Source organism: Mauremys mutica, chromosome 11 (assembly GCF_020497125.1).
Source record: "Mauremys mutica isolate MM-2020 ecotype Southern chromosome 11, ASM2049712v1, whole genome shotgun sequence".
Lineage (NCBI taxonomy): Eukaryota > Metazoa > Chordata > Testudines > Geoemydidae > Mauremys > Mauremys mutica.
Window position 1 is genome coordinate 61060220 of NC_059082.1, and position 17362 is coordinate 61077581.

The 17362-nt window shown below is 43.6% G+C and overlaps 1 protein-coding gene across 1 annotated transcript in view; it reads left to right on the plus strand.

Annotated features, from left to right (window-relative positions):
- The first annotated feature begins 290 nt into the window (after positions 1 to 290).
- Positions 291 to 17362, plus strand: part of ABAT (4-aminobutyrate aminotransferase) — a 139007-nt gene continuing 121935 nt past the window's right edge. Inside the window, exon 1 of the mRNA XM_044980501.1 lies at positions 291 to 396. The gene's annotated coding sequence lies outside the window, so the exon portion shown is untranslated. The remainder of the gene's footprint in view (positions 397 to 17362) is intronic.

Consider the following 17362-nt stretch of genomic DNA (forward strand, 5'->3'; position numbering starts at 1 on the left):
CGTTGAGTGCCACCAGCCCCTCCCTGGCTTCCAGGGGAACGGGGTGTGCTCGGCACCTTGCAGGCACCAGACCGCAGGCGATGCTCAGAGTGGGTGGGGCTTAGCCCTGACCCGGTGTGATCCCTACAACCCCACCTGCCCGCCTCCCTCCCCAGCCGGGCTCGCGCTCGCCCCTGCCCGCACTGCGCTGTCCGCCTCCCCTCCGGCCTGGCAGCCCCGCCCCTCTGGGGGCGGGTGCCCCGGCTGTGGCCTCTGATTGGCCGGGCCGGTGGCGCGGATTGGCTGTGGCGAGCAGAGCCGGGCCGCGGCGAGAGCGAGCAGCGGGGGCCTGCGGCTCTGTCCGCTCAGCCTGGAGCGCGAACCGGGTGAGGGAGAGTCCGCCGCCGCCAGCCCGCGGTGAGTGCGGGGGGACCGCTGGTCACAGCCGGGGCGGGAGGCCCAGGCCCTGGGGGAGGCTGGCTGCCAGCACCCCGTCCCCGTCGGGGCAGCAGGGGGAGGCTGCTGGCCCGGCGCCCCTCAGCCCTGTCCCGTCCCACTCATACCCCGCGAGCCGCTTCTGGGAGCCCCTCGCCACCTGCCTCCCTGGCCCTGCCCTCCGCACAGCCTCCCCTTCAGCCCGGGGGAGGCTGCTAGCCCCCCCCCCCCGCCTCCGTCCCTGCCCTCCTTACAGTCCTTAATTCAACCCCCGGGGGGCTGCCAGGCTTATCCCACCGCCCCCTGCCTTCTTCAGCCCCCACTTCAACCTGGGGCGGAGCTGGTAGGCTCCCTCTGCCTCCATCCCTGCCTTCCTTACAGCCTTTACTTTAACCCCGGGGGGGGGGGTGGCTGCTGGCACCTTCTGCTCACCCAGCAGGTGGTGAGGCTGCTGGGCACTCCGGGAGCTGCTGCAGGGCGCTGGCGGTGGTCTGTGCCCCCTCCCCTTCTTACTTGGTGGCCCCTTACCCAGTGTGTGTGTGATTCAGAGGAGGGAGTAGCGGTGTGGTGTTGATGCCCCTGCTGTTCTCTTGTGGGCAGCTGTGGCACAGTTACATGCCTGGTGAGCTTTGCCAATTCTTGCCAAGGGCTCATACTTTGCAGCAAACATGTGTGAAGCAAAGACCCATCCATTTCTTGAGGAAGACTGGTTACTTAGTTGCCTACTTTTCTCCAGTACTGGAGGAGACCACAGTGGTGTGGGGGGCAGAGTCCCAGGAATAGATCCAGGAGCAACACCACATATGCACAAGGGTCCAGCAAGAACAGACAAGGTCTCCCACAATATACCGCAAACCAATTCCTAGAGCAGATCCACTTGATGAGGTGCTAGGAAGCCTGGGATATGCCCCATAAATCCTAGCACCAAACATCTATAATTGCAGTGCCAATGTGAATCGTGGGTATGTGGATACTTTTGCCCATTGCCTGAAATGATACTCAGGGGGTAGGAAAAAAGTAAAAACAATGTTTTTGTTGGACATATGGTATTTGTGCTAAAATAAGAGTTCTGTGTTTTTTCCAAAGCCTGCAAAATGGCTCAAAGTCAAAATATTGTCATAAATTCTTTCTTTGTAGCTTTTAACCTCTTTTCCGATTTATGGGAGCTGGAATCTGTATCTTGCCTCAGTGCTAGTTCCTGACCCCATCCCCTTAGGAAAAGTAGGATCCTGCTCCTCAGGTCTCCCTCAGTCCCCCATCCTTAGGGGAGGGAGGTACTTCTTAGAAACCTAGCAAAGGAAACAGAACACCTAGGAGGTGGTTAATCATTTGTGTGCCTGTTGCTGTACAGTACATTGGGTTAGTGCCCTGTGAAGATGTGCTTGCTGGTGCAAATGGACCTTAGAAGGCAAGGCAGTGGGTATATTCTGTGCTAAAACCATTGCATTTGTTAGCTTTGGACTTTAGAAGGCATGGCCTTAGGCACATTCTGTGCTAAAACCATTGCATTTGTTAGCTTTGTGAGAAAAGACCTTGTGCACTTAGATGGTGAGCAAACTTACTCCCATGAATTTTTTTTAAAATGTTGTTTTAAGATTTTAGTAAACGTGTGTATAAACTTGCTACCTGTGACCAAGAGAACAAAGAAATACAGGCTATTGCAATGTTGTTAGTTTCTCATCCTATTCCATAAAATTACATATTGCAGCACCTTAGAATAAATGATCACATGATTCCTTGAACTGTGACACATGGACATGCAGTGGTAAATTTCTCTGTCCCTATTGTGTGTGGATTTTAGTCTTTCTCTCCATAGTACTTGGTAGCTGCCATAGTGACAGGTACTGCAGTGAAAATGTTCCTGTGCAGCTGCTGTTCCAGCTCAGGCTGTTGAATCTGTTCACTCTTCTACTACAGCAGATCAGGAAATTTTTCACTAACTGCCTTAGTGAATGTGAACTGGGGACACGGCTGAAAGCGTTTCATCTGTAGTATCAAGGATGCACATCTGACTCCTAGTAACTAGGCTGGATTTTATAAAAGACAATGCTACAGTGTGCTAGCTAAAGTGCTGTGTTTACTGGGCCTGCTGCAGAGTTGTTTGTTATTGCACAAAGAGAAAATAGATGATCAGGTATATGAACTCACAATGTTTCCGTTACTGATACAGAATTTCCCTTAAACCCAAATAGCTTGCCTGCCTTTAGATTGTCTTGCACAGACCTTTCAAAGGACCCATCACAAATATATGTCTGAGTATTAATACAAAAAGGAAGCATTTGTTCAGATGAGTGGCTGTATTGTACTGCATAAAGTTTGTGGTTTTGCCTTGGGTCTAAAATGTGTAAATCCATGGAACTGCAGCTCATTTCCTTTTCTGTGGCAAGATTCTGGGCAGTTTAAAGGCAAGAAAGCTCAAGATTTCATGTATTGGTGAGATATACTGATTAAAGCTTTCTGTCTCCATTAAAAAAAGACATGTAGTTAATTTACCCAAAAACATAAATAAATCCTGACGTCTTCAAGCTTTCTTAATCCATGAGCCACAAAGTTGGCTATGTTTATTCTGAGCTTTATACCGTGATCCAGTGAGGAAGAGTAGTGGTGTGTCTCCTTGTCTGGGCAATAGGACATGGAATAATTACTATAAAAGCTGTATAGCTATAATTATTGTTGCAAGACATATGTTTATAACCCTGTTATCTGTGTTTTTGCTTACTTGTATCTTTTAAAAAAAAAACCTTCCATGTTGGTTCTCAGCCAAAAGGTCAATTTCTTTTTGCAAGTTTAAGTGGAAAATATGTTTAGCTCTTTTGAACTGTGAGGATGAAGTGTCTTTTCCCCCCCCAGTGTAAAAAAAAAATTGCCACGCTTGTTTGCACAGATTACTCGAAATGGCTGAACTTTGAAATTTGGCATATGTGTAATACTCATCTTGGAATATTTCCATAATTCAAATCTGGGGAGGGAAATTGATTGGGTAATAGTGAAGAGGCTGAGTAATCACTTTTGAGCAATACTCACTTGGCATCTGCTAAGATTTATTCTTGGAGCATAATTAAACCCTGCCCAATCCATGAGAGCACCTGCCCTCTTATCCCATGACATCTTTGACCTTGTCAAAGGCTTTCTGAAAATCTAAGTACACTATATCAGGGTGGATAAAAATTAATGATTTTTAAAAAAAATGGATTTTTGATAGGTTTTTTCCTCAAAACAATATCTAAAGATAGTTTTAATTAAGATACATTATAGCTCAATTATACTATTCTACTTCTATAGTATGAGACAATCTATTCATGTAATGTTTAAGAAAAGTTTTGTAAATGAGTTCCAATAGTTCATGGATTTAGGGATCCAATCTTATGGGGTTCCAGGTGCTTCTGTATAGATATTTAGGTTAATCTTTCTATCTACCCAAAGGGACTCAGTACTCAGTCTAGAAGATACCATCAGAGATGCTTAGTTTTGCAGTTCTCAAACTGTGGATTTGTCTCCAGAGAGAACCTGCTTGTTAACAGCAAAAAAAATGTTTTAAAATAAATAAGTAATATATAGAGGTGAGAAATAACAGATCTCAACCCCATTGTCTCTCTGCAAATTTGTGTACACAGAGTCAATCCCTTACTTCTCTCTAAAAGTGCAAAGTTTCAAAAAGTTCAATGAATAGAAGATTGTTGGGGTGGAATAGATCTGGACAAGGAGAAGAAGTCCGGAGATAAATGTGAGAAGGGAGTGACAGGCAGTAGAAACAAAAGTGAAACTGTTTGAGCAGCATATTCCAGAAGTCTTGAGGTCTTTCTGAGTGTAGCCTTCATTGATTTGAGATATACCATACCTTTCTCACATTAGAAGAGAGAGCCTGTAACGGCATTAGGCCGTAAAAGAGACCAATGAACTGGTGGAAGTCACTTAAGTACTTGGATTCTTTTTTTTTAAACACGATTTGGGTGACCTTTATTCTGATTGGTGACCTCAGAGATACATTCCACAGTCAGAGTAATCAGAGCACAGGTGACAGCTATGGCCCAGCTTCAGAGCTGGGCATGCAGCACTGCTGGGCCAGCTAGGGTTAGGGTCAAGCCACAAGTCAGCCAGGAACAATGGGGCCCCTGCTGTTGTAACACTGGGGCTAGCTCCAGGTGCAACACACTTCCTAGCTCCTCCACTCCTGGTGAGAGCACAGCACACAGCTGCTCCTGCCCCCCAGGATGGACCATCAGCTGGCTGACAATGCCCTGTCCCAAGTCCTGGGGTGACAGGGCAGGGTATTGCAGCCCTTTCTTCACCGCCCCAGCTGGGCAGCATTCTGCCTGCATCCCAACTACTGGTGCCTGGGACATCATGTTACATGTTTCCTTACTAGCACAGGAGAGTTACTCAGACAATACAGACAGCTCCGCAGCACAAGCAGAGGATTAGAGACAAGACACTTGCTAACAGGTCTTACAGCTGAGCAGCTAGATGGAACCCTGCAAGGGAGATTTTTGGTCCTAAGACTATTGACAGATCAGCAAGAGCCACTGGCCTGGGTACCTGGAATGCAAGAAGTGGGTTTGCTGCTTCAGACAGAGCCCCAAGCCCCAGGGAGGAGAGATCTGGCTGGCTGCTAGCAGCCATGGCTTTGGCACTTGGCTTTGATGGAAGGGTGGGATGGGGCAGCCTTGATTGGTCCCAATATCAGTCTAGACAGTCATTTGGTCCGTATGGAAATGGAGTTTGGTCCCTACAGAACTAGGGTGTAAGTTTAGGGGAGTTCTGGGTCTTGCACTTGGATTCAGAGATTGTTGAAGTGATAATCTCACTTTTAATAGCAGTAGCTTCTTCTGCCAGTGTAGAAAGAATATTTTCTTCCTTTGGACTAATTCATTCCAAATTGAGAAATCGTTTGGGACCTGAAAAAGCAGGAGAGCTTGTTTTTCTTTTCCAGATTGCGAACAAACAGGAAAATGAAGGTGAAGATGACCGAGTTAGCTGCAGAAGCCAATATTTTAAGTTTCTCATGTTGACCTGGCTGACATAGTCAATTAAATTTTTGTGTTTTTTTTAATATTTCATGTAACTATTTTAGTAAAAAAACAATTTTAACAAAAACAAACCTGACTTTAAAAAACTTGTATGTTTAACTAAACTTAAAAATTCACATGCTTGTTTTGTTAAAATATTATATGTTTGCTGTTTGAAAAAAAAAATCCAGAATACATAACGTTGTTTTATTTAACTAAAACAACAATTTAAATGTCTGTCTGGTGATGTTCTCCTAATAGACCATGGCAAGAAAATCCTCCAAATATTAATGATTAACCTGTTGAATTGTAGATAGTTCGCCTCCCAATGACTTCATAAATATCTGCTTCAGTTACCTTTTGGTAAATGAAATAACCAAACAATTTATTCATTTTTTTTATTACAGCAGTAAAACTAATCTGAAAAGTTTTCAAAATAAATTACTTAAAAATGTATAGTGTGTAATCTTTTAAAAATAAAACTTACATCTATCTCTGAGTTGTGAAGATTATGTATTAAGATTAAAACAACCAACAAGAATGCACTTTTATGTAGAAATCCATGCTTAAATTGAGTCTTCCTGACTAGTGATTTAAATAATGATTTAAATAAAATCCACTGAACTATATCCACTGGATCCCCCTTGTTGACCCCCTCAAAGAATTCTAATAGATCCTGTTTCTGTTGTAAAAGTGTTTAGAGACAGGGTTCTGTGAACTTGAGGTAATGGCAAGTAGCAGTAGTGGTTGTATTCAAAATGTGGTGATGCATTGGTTGTGGACTTTATTAGGCTGGGAAGAGCCTTGAATTATACAGTTAATAACATTCCCAGATGCTTTCTTTTTGGTGGAATAATTGTAGGTGACAAACCTTTTAGTACTATTTTTTTCTTCCCATTCTTAAAGCCAGAATAACTATTCTTTTTGCATGTCTGTCTGCAGCCACAGGAAGTGAGCAACTGTTCTTGTTCTTTAATTGTAATCAGTACCCTAATTTTTAAATGGCCACACATGCAGGTACAATGTCTCCATTTCAACCCAAAGGGTGAGATTCTGATCTCAGTAAATAAGAGAGGTAACTATGGACTTACACTTCTGTAATTGAGATCAGAATCTGGCCCTCAGTCTCTACACTCAGGCCCGCCAACGGACGGGGGAGCAAAGGAGTTATTTGCACCGGGGCCCGGCAGCAGATGGGATAGATAAGTATATTTTTTTAAATAAAAATTAAGATAAAGAAATCTGGTCTCCTCCTCCTGCTGCTCTGGACAGAGCACCATCTCTCATTGTGACAATAACAGTTTGTCAGAGTGCTGCTGCACCCTACTGGTCTGGCAGAGCAGCAGCAGCAGCCTGGGAACCATGGAGCTTGTTGCCTCCTCTGACTGCTCAGGAGCCGCTGTGCTTGCCGTGCTGGCTCTCTGGCTGCAGGGCTGAGGACAGGGAGACTTTAAAGAGGAACAAGCTCCCTCTGCTACCATATTTTCTCCCCCAGGGCTGCAACTCCTCGCCAAACACAAGCCAGCAAGTTCAGCCACCCAGTTGAGCCGCCCTAAGTTTGCTGAGAGGCAGCCGGGGCTAGCCCTCCCTTCACTGCCACTAGCACTGGCTGACGAGCCACTATCATGAGCACAGGATGAGGGGCCACCTTCACCGCTCAGCCAGGGAACGAGGTGCAGGTTTTCCCTCTGCCTTTGCCCCGGCCACCTCCTCAGAGATCTTCCAGGGGATGTGGCACACCATGCCTGCTGTCTCCTCATTGCTCTGGGTGTTGATGTCCCACAACACTAACGGTGCAAGCATTCTACTGTATATTTTAACTTTATTTTTCATATTCAGTTACATGTGGTATATCGGTTTTTTCCTTGTCTTTAGATCACACATAAATTATGATTAGGTGTTTAATTAGCCTACTTGATACTTCAGGTGTTTTCTTACTTTGTGCTCCTTTAAATGTTTCATATCTTAAATACATTATGGAATGAAATGAATTATTTGATTTGAATATATAATTCAGAGCAACAAATTCTACATCTTATATTTAGGCTCACAGTTTGTTTAATACTGGTGCTGTAACTGGAAAAAAAGTTAACTAGATCAAGCAACTCCACAACTTATGTATAGTGGGTTCTAATATGCTATCAAAATACATAGGATAAAAAGTTGTGTCGTAAACCTCAGCCATCCCTTTCTATGGGGGCCATTGACTGTTCTGCATTGGGGCCCGGAATTGCTGTCCGGAGGCCTGTCCACAGTGACATGATGGGACTCAGTCCCCAGACAGAGGTGAAACTGATTATAAACATCCTGAGGGTTGGGGGGTGTTCATATTTTTATAATTATAATTCTTTTTTAAAATCAGCTTGTGATTAAATATGTGGGGGTTTCAAATGAAAGACAAACAGTGCTGATGTAAAGAGGTATAGTATAAACAGCTGCAACATTATTTTGCTAGTGTACCTCCATCTGGATGTGCAGCTCTCCTACTTCTCAATCTTAGCTTGCAATTCTTGAGTCTTTCTGGAATGCAGCCAGGACTGGTATGTCTAACAGCATCATAAAATATCTAAAATGAGGGAAAATGCTATTCAAGAGATGTCTAGTACTGATTATTAGAGGGATCAAATCACTTGCTTTATTTGTGTCTCTTACCTCTTCACATTATAAGAATGTTACTTGTTACTCTGTGTTTGATGTAGGTGAGTTGAATTTTGGAGTGGCCATTCCAGCCATTGTTCCAGGGAGGATCTAGCTTTTGTGTAGGCCTCTGCCCCAGACACCATCTACAGAGATTTTCTTTCACTGAGATTATTCCCTTCCTCTGAAACGGAGTTTGGGGCCAAGCTGCATCAGTGCAGCGTCCCTGTGTGGCATCTCTCTAAACCAGGGGTCGGCAACCTTTCAGAAGTGGTGTGCCGAGTCTTCATTCATTCACTCTAATTTAAGGTTTCGTGTGCCAGTAATACATTTTAACATTCTTAGAAAGTCTCTTTCTATAAGTCTATAATATATAACTAAACTATTGTTGTATGTAAAGTAAATAAGGTTTTTAAAATGTTTAAGAAGCCTAATTTAAAATTAAATAAAATGCAGAGCCCCCAGGACCAGTGGCCAGGACCCAGGCAGTGTGAGTGCCACTGAAAATCAGCTCACGTGCCGCAGGTTGCCTACCCCTGCTCTAAAGTGTGGAGCAGTCTGGCGCACAGTGAGATCAGGGCACTCATATCCACATTAGAGAACACGACAGCAAGGTTGGAAGCAGACCCTTTAAGAAGATAAGCTAAGCTGGGAGGTGCTCTTGTTAGAGTGACCACCTTTGAAATGAGCGCCAAAAAAAAAAAAGCATCCCCCACAAGGCAAGCCCCTGCAACCCTAGCCACAAGGCAACTTCGCAACCCTACCTCAACAGCTGCTTAATATCTAGATAGAGAACCCATACAGATAAGATTGATAACAAATGGGGGGTTGTTTTATTAGCACATTTTGCTAGGCAGTCTTTGCTATCTGTTTCATTTAGCCAGTTGTCATTGAATGTGCAGTTTCTGATGCTAGTTTTTTTTTCAGGGGTGTAGTAGGAGCACTTGCACCATTGCCCTGATCTTCCATTGTTTAATATGCCTTGCAGATCTCCTCATTCTTGCATGACTCAAACCCTCCCTCTCACATATGTGTGGTATGCTTGCATGTCGGAGGGCAAAGAGCTGCTGTATTTTCAAACAGTTTTGATCTGTCATCGCTTAAACTGCAGCAGTTGGAAAACTGCAGCATCTTCAGCTGGACACAGTAACTTTTAACATTAGATATCCCAGTGTATTGTGATAATAATGCAAATCTTAAAACCCAGGTAAAAAAAAACTAGGAAGATTATATGATTTTTCTGCCTACTGGCAAATCCCTTTTTAAAAAAAAAAAAAGAAGAAGAAAGATAGATAGATTCATGCCAGTCAGATACTGGCCAGGTGGTAACCCTAGTTCCTGTGGCCCTATTCTGTACTTAGTCAGTTTCTTGACTGATCCAAGAAAGTAGCAGATTGCTTGGCTCTGCTGCTGGAAGGGAGAGAGAGAACCGGAGAGTCCATGCTTGACTATGTGTGAGACACAGCAGGGTCATTGAGAAGTCTTGGGAAGTGTGTGTATGGCAGGAATTCCAGCTGATGGGCAGCCTCAGAACAGTCCAAGCAAAGAGAAGGAAGGAAGGATGTTTTGTTTGTTTGGGCTTTTTTGTTATTTCCCCCCCTTTCGCCCATGCATTACAAACACATGCATGCTCTTGCTGACACCTTTGGTCAGTGTGCATGTTGTTTTTTTGGTATCAGAGAAGCAGACAGAGGCACAATGGGCCAGAAGTAATAGGCAAGAAGGAACTGGTGCATGTGCAACTTTCCAAACCGTTAGAGGCCAGGCTGGGATGGATAGCGAAGGAGGAAGATAAGGGGAGAGAAACTCTACACACGCAGTAGGAAGAGAATTTGGAATTTTGTACAGAAGAGGCGCAAATAATGAGGACTCAGTAAAGATAAAAAGAAGGGCTTTCTAGGGTAGGATAGATAACCCGTTTTCTACACACCCAGCTTTTTAGTGTATGGGCCAGTCTTTACATTCCAAGAAAGGTCCTTGTGTATTTAAGAGAAATAATATCTCCTTGTGTTTTTCTGTGTCTTGATTTCCATATTCATGTAATCCTGTCTAGCCAAAGGTCCTGCAATAACACTTGTAAAAGGAACAAAATAACCAAGCAAACCTGCGTTAGTTTCTAGCATTTTTCACGAGGTTTCTTCAATACTTGTCCTCTCTGTGCTGAGGAATGAACCAAGTTCAGACGAAATTCTGCAATATTTTAAGCAAACTCAAGAAGCTTCTGAGTAAGATCATAGACTGTGTCCTGATCTGAATGTAGTGGTTGTATAGAGTGCAGTTTCTTAAGAATTATGATTTTCACTCCTCTGTATGGCTATTGGTGTGAATGCAGGAAATCTGCAGTGCAGTGTTCCTGAACTGTCTGTTAAATTACTTGGATCAGCTATTAAGGTTACGTTTTATTATACTGTTGGGGGAGGGGAGAGAAAGTAACTGGTTTATTAAATGTGGTCAAAATCCACAAAGGGCTCTGATATAATGGATTTCTACATTCCAGTTAGTAAGCTGGCGTTGCAGGCATGCAATGGTGTTCCTAAAGCATGTCATAAAACTTCAGCTTCTGATTAACTTTCTGCCATTAACTAGAAGCAGCAAGGAAGGAGGTGCAGGCTGCAGTATTTCTTGTTCAAGGCTTCACTAGATTATCAAAGGATATTGACTTGGCAGTGTCCAGTAAAATTACTTTGTTAAACCCTACATTCGAGTCTCACTTATAAGGTATGTTTTATAGGTGAGAGGATACACTTTGGACTGTCACCTTTTTTTGAGCAGTCTACAACAATGCTCCCACTGCATAGCTGAGCACAAGAGAAGCTAAAGACAATCCAAGAACAACTAAAGGAAACACCCTTAAGGAAAGTGCTCTGCCGAGCCATTGCACTGGGGCTGTTTGTTTCAGCATACTGTCAATGAAAAATAAAAGTTCCAGTTTGCAGAGTCTGTAACAACTAAAATGCTAAACCTAATGGCTTATTTCTTTCACTGTCCAAATAGGCTAAATTCATCCCTGTGTAACTTCTCTGAAGCCACATTGAGTCACACTGACAGTGAATTTAGCTCAATGTCTTAGAAAGATTGCCACATTACCGATGTTCATCAGTGCCTTTCTAAAATAAGTAATTTGTACAGGCTTGTCTGACAGTGCAGAAAACTAAAGAGACAAAGTGAACTATGTGATATCTTCTATTGAACCAACTTCTGTTGGTGAGAGAGACAAGCTTTAGAGCTTACACAGACCTCTTATAAAAGATATTACCTACCCACCTTGTGTCTCTAATATCCTGGGACCAACATCAGTAGCGTAGCTAGGGGGCAACAAGGGGAGCGGCCGCTCCCCCAATCACATTCCCCCAAAAGTGGCTCCCTTTTAATTTTCATACTCGAGGCCGCTTCCGGGTCCGTCTGCTTCCGGGTCTCTCACTGCACCTGCTCCAGTCCCTGCTCTGGCTCTCCCCCATGGCCCCTGCCCCTGCTCTACCTCAGCCCCACCTCTTCCTGCCCCAGCCTGCTCTGCTCCCCTGGCTCCCAGGCTTGGAGGAGGGGGGAACCACCCCCCAGCACTCGCCAGCGGCGGGGCTGGGAGCCAGGGGAGCGGAGCAGGCTGGGGCTGGGTCACTCCATTTCCTGCAGGAAGTGGCCAGTCACTCCCTCCCTCCCTCCCCCCCACGGAGGCCTGGGATCAGCCCCCCCGCTCCCACCCACGGAGGCCTGGGGCCCCACACAGGCCCCCCACAGGCTGCAGTATTTCTGCAGGGGGGCTGTGTAGGGCACCAAAATAGCTAGGGACAGATGTTTTCTTGTTTAATTCTTCAGTAAACTCCTGCTCTCCCCTGCAGGAGAGAGGTGGGTTTGAGAACAACAGCCCAGATCCTTAAAGGTATTTAGGCTCCTAATTCCCAATGGGCCTTAGGTGCCTGAAAACATTTGAGGATCTGAGCCAACTAGCTCTGGAGTCCTGCTGTCAGTCTGACAGAGGAGATGCAATCTCTGAGGAGGAAGGGTGGCAGACAGATGACACTGGTCATCATCCCTGCCTGATGGCTATTACATGAATGTATGAGTGCCTCACCACTATGGATAATGTCCAGATGCAGCTGACATTTGGGGTGGGGGAATAGGGAGGAGAGAGGTAATGCTAAATAATAATTAACAGGATGGCCAGCATTGCAGCATGGAATGAAGGAGGGAGAGCAAAAATCCCCCAATCCTGCTCAGTCCATCATAATAGGGTTTGAGTCTCAAAGCCCGCTGAGGTCAGCTGAAAGACTTCCCTTGACTTTACTGGCTTTGGATCAGTGAGTTGGGGGTCTCTTGGAATTGACTGCTGGGGGCTAAGCCTGGGGACTGCTAGCAACTCTCACTTCCTACTCCCTCAGCATCTTGCAGGATCAGGCCTTTCATTGAATAGGGTAGGCTGCTCATGTCAACCGCAGAAAGTTAAAGACAATACTGCAGAGCCCCAAAATGGGCTCTACTTTCACAAGGTCCTGACCTACTGGGGAATGTCCTCCAGACTCCAATGCCTGTTAGTCATATTCTGTTGTCTTTTATTTTCAGGGGCTTCCTTGGTCTCTTTCTTCTTTAACTGCAGAATTACGGTTCAGCCTTAGGGCTGGATTCTGATCTCGTGTTCAGCTGTGCAAAACCACTGAAGCCTATGGAGCTGTGCCCAGATATGCCACAAAAGAATTTGACAGCGGGGATACTCCATTTTCACTAGTGTCACTGAGAAGAGGATCTGGCCCTCAGCAATTAAATGGCTGCTTTTTTTACAGCCAATGATCAAATTATCCTGTAATAGCTTCCTGAAGGGATCGGCATTGATCAAAACAAAGGGTGGAAGTTGTCTTCCTGTTAGCACAAATGACTGAGCTCCTGAGGTGCTGATAGAATTAGATGGAGGATCAAATTAACCAGGGGTTGAAGTAAGTGAAAGTAGCAGTTGAATCTAGAGGGATAAAATAGTGAACTGCACCATTCCATCCCCTGAAGAGAAAGATAAATACATCAGCATCTCTCTTTTGGTGAAATGTGAGTGGTCTGATGTCTGAGCAGTCCCACAAGGAGTACTTAGCCAGACGGTGCTAATCCCAGAGTACACTGCTGAGCCCTTGTCCCGTGAAGGTTGGTGAATAGCCTTAGGGAACTTGGGGTTCGCAATCCTGAACAAACTTGAACTTTGTTCAGAAACAGTTGAATGTTTCTTGTTGTGAGGAGCTGTCTGTTTTCTTTATTGAAAAGAGAAGTCTGGTCAGATTCCGATTAATGATCTCTGTGGAGGCAAAGTCATGTCTGGTACAGACAAATATGAATCTTGCCTCTTTGATCATAAGCCTCTTTTATTCATGGAGGAGCTAGAGGTGCTTGGGGAGCTCTGAGCTATGAGTTGCAGACTTGACCCGTGTCCTGCCAGGCTGGTAAGATCAAGTAGGGAAGTACTGAGTCTGTTTTTTGAGGAGACTGTCAATCCCTTCCTTTGGTTGGCCCTTGCTGAAGAAACCTTGATTCTCAGAATTCAGCCCTTTATCTTCTGTCTCTAATCTCCCTTTTCTTGGGAATATAATTGGAAATGTTATGTGGAAAGGACAATTCTGACAAATCCAGATTCCAAAGATTTCCTTGGTCACTGTCAATCTGTTTTTAGGTTTGGATGTGACACACAGGCTACATTGGTATGAATGTTTGATGTCCTTCTAAGAATGGCTTAAAATAATGGGCCAAATACTCAGCTGGTGTAAATCCGTGTAGCTGCACTGAAGTCCACAGAGCTACACCAATTCACATCATCTGAGGATCTGGCCTCAGATGCCCATTCTAATTCTTTTATTTATGTTACCAGCTTTAGACACCATTTGCTGACAGGCTGAGGACCGGAGCAGGGACATAAGGAGTGTCTCTTGAGTAGCTCCATTCTAGCCTGTCAAAGAGACAGCTTTGGGGCAAATGTTCATCTGCACTGAGGGAATTCTCATACTGGGTACAAGGTGGTTCTATTCTCTCACCCCTCTAGTTCAGTGTATATATCACCATTAGTGAGCTGTTGAGCCTTCAGTATGGAGATGATACACAGTTCTGCATCTCCATTTTATGTGACTTATACAGTACATGAGGTGAGCCTTCTCAAAGATGGGTATTTAGATGTGAATTAGCTGGTTTATTCTTAATTTGAATAAGAAATAATAGTGGTAGTCTGGGGGAAATCAGCCAGAAGAAGTGACGAGATTTACAGCAGTTCTTTTACCTGAAGGACTATGTCTACCTTTTGTTACTCATGTTTACAACCTAGAGAATCTTGATCTGGATATTTAGATAGCAGCAGTGGCCAAGAATAACGTTAATCTCTGTTTAGAAAGAAGGTTGTTAACTTTTTTGCCAGTTACATATCTTGCCATGGCCCATGCCTGATGGGAGTCTTACAATGCACTGTGGTGGCTCAGTCACAGGGAGAGACTGTGGTGCATCATGGTAGACAGTGTAGCTGGGGACTAAGGCACGTAAAGGAGAAAGGCAGCATGAGGGAACTGGAATTATAACTTCCTTGAGGCGCGATGGCTGCTCAGTTGGACACACAGATTTCATTTTGACTACACAAACCAAAATTAAAATGTTTCTGTTCAATGAAAAGAGGCCCAAACAAAATATTTGGTGTTTCTGAATAGAGATTTTTTGGGGAATTTATTTTTCTGTAAAGAATTTCACCTGGAGCTAGTGAAAACTCAGAATTTCCAGAAATTCTGACATTTTGAATTTTGTTTTCAAAATGACCTAGCTGCCTTGTAGACAGTGGTTTTGTTTTGTTTTGTTTTTTGTTTTGTTTGTTTTTAAATTAATCACATCCTGGGCATTTTTAGCCTTCCAAAATGGGTGACACCTGATGTTAGAACCTGGCTACAACACTGACCAACATGGCTACAGCACTGTGTAGTGCAGAAAATGTCTTCTTTTCATCTGATCATAGTAAAAGAGGTTTAACTTCGGAATTCATGAAGGCCTCCGATTCAGCAGTCCATCCCTATTCAGCAAAGCATTTAAATACTGTATGTGCCTGAGGTTAAATTGGGGCCTAATTCAGGAATCTACATAATCTGGGTGTTACAGCTCTTATAGGGAGAGTCTGTCAGCAGCGTGAGGTGAAGAAAGGCTCTTGGAGTATAAGAAAGACTTCAGAATGTTGGCTACCTTTTTTCCACTATATATCATTCCTTTTTCTGTGGTCCTAAGTTCCTATACTCAGTTCTCCCCAGACTTTTTTTCTCCTCTATACTACCTCCTCTTTTATCTAGCCTCCAAATAAAAAATGTCTACCTGTAATATTTGTTCTTTTGTATCGCATTCCACAGCCGCACATAGCTCAGGGGTCGGCAACCTTTCAGAAGTGGTGTGCCGAGTCTTCATTTATTCACTCTAATTTAAGGTTTCGCGTGCCAGTAATACATTTTAATGTCTTTAGAAGGTCTCTATGAGTCTATAATATATAACTAAACTATTGTTGTATGTAAAGTAAATAAGGTTTTAAAATGTTTAAGAAGCTTCATTTAAAATTAAATTATAATGCCGAGCCCCCCAAACCGGTGGCCAGGACCCGGGCAGTGTGAGTGCCACTGAGAATCAGCTCGCGTGCCGCCTTCGGCACACGTGCCATAGGTTGCCTACCCCTGACATAGCTTATTTTGAGATTTCCATTCTCCTAACTATAGAAATTAGTTCTCCTTGTAAGGCACCCCTCCAGTTTTAGGGGTGGACTGAGCCTGCTCTCTAGAGCTTATTGTAAAAACACAGCTTGGGAGGTTCTCTTAGAATAAATTGAAATGAATATGATGAAAGAATTGTCATTGGAACCATGAATCTTTAGCAGAATGAAGTTTGAATATGTCAAGTGACTTGTAAAAAGGACTGGAAACTTTATTTTATGTTGTAGTTCCTGCTACCAAAATCCTTTCTTTCAGCCAGGAAATTCTGCAGTTATTCAGATCTTTCCCTTTAAAAGTCATGGTCAAGAAAAATGGATTGAGATGAGAGCTTTAAAGGTGGATTCCACTTGCAACGCAACAAATGTCAAACATATTGCAGCTGTCTTTTTCTCATGGGAACGTCAGCAAACAAATACAGTCTTTCCTAATGTTTACTCAAAAAATACTAAAACTAATTAATATAATGAACATCTGAACATGTATGAGTTGATTGTTGTTCAAGTAGCTGCTCCTCAGCAGTCAGACAATATTTTCCCCCAAGCTTCTAAAAAGCTTTTGGTTTTTCCATGCCTACATTTAATTGACCATACACTGTAATTCCCACTCCCTGCCCTGACCAACTGAGACGCGTAACAGGATTTCAAGGGAAGGGGAGACAGTGCCATCATTTTGACATTTAAATGAGTAGAATAGATAAACATCACTAAGAGAATGTATTGCGGGGATCAGTCCTGTATTAGTAGGGAACTGGACAGCCTGACCAAATAGGCCATCTCCATTTCTAACTGCTATGAATCTATAAAATAGGTATTTTACACATGTGGACACACTTCTCAAAGCTTCAGTTATTGCCATGTTGGGTGGAACACAGACTGTTCTCTTGGGAAGGGGGAAGCTCTTGTCAGCCATTGTATATCTGATCTGTCAGTCTGCAACCATGGGAGAAAGGGTGTTTACTTTCAGAAATGGGAAATATCTTCTGTGGCTATTGAGATCTGCTGGGCTTGGGTTTTGTCTTAAGAGCAAATGTGTAATTATAGGCATTGAATACATTCTTATTTTCATATCAAACTGGAACTTGATATATACCTTGGTAAACTGGGATATAGGCTACTGTGTATAAAGAGCAGCAGACAGTTACCAAAATCTTAGGGTATGCAGGGGCTAGGATGACCCATCCCTGCTACATGTGCTTGAAAACTCCAGTCTTGCGTGTTAAGTTTGATTAATGTAGAATTGAATTGATGCATTTAATCTTTTGTCTTCCTGTGACTTATTGAAGAGTTAAACTCTCCTGCTGCAAAAATAATATATGAACTGATGTTGCATTATAAACATTGATACTGATGTCATAAGAGGAAATGAAGAAGAGTGGAGGAAATAACCTCCCAGCTCATTATCTGGACTCTGATGGGGATTGCTATTATGACAGTATATTAAATTGGCTGGAAATGTGATAGAAAGATTAAAAATGAAATTAACTGCCCAAAGTTTAGTAGACATGAATGTGTTGCTTTTGAAAGAGTTAGGGGCTAAAAAGAAACTAAAATATGAGCTGGGCTATTTCATGTTTGCCTACTCCATGCATCTTGTAATTCTCCCCCACACAAAAAA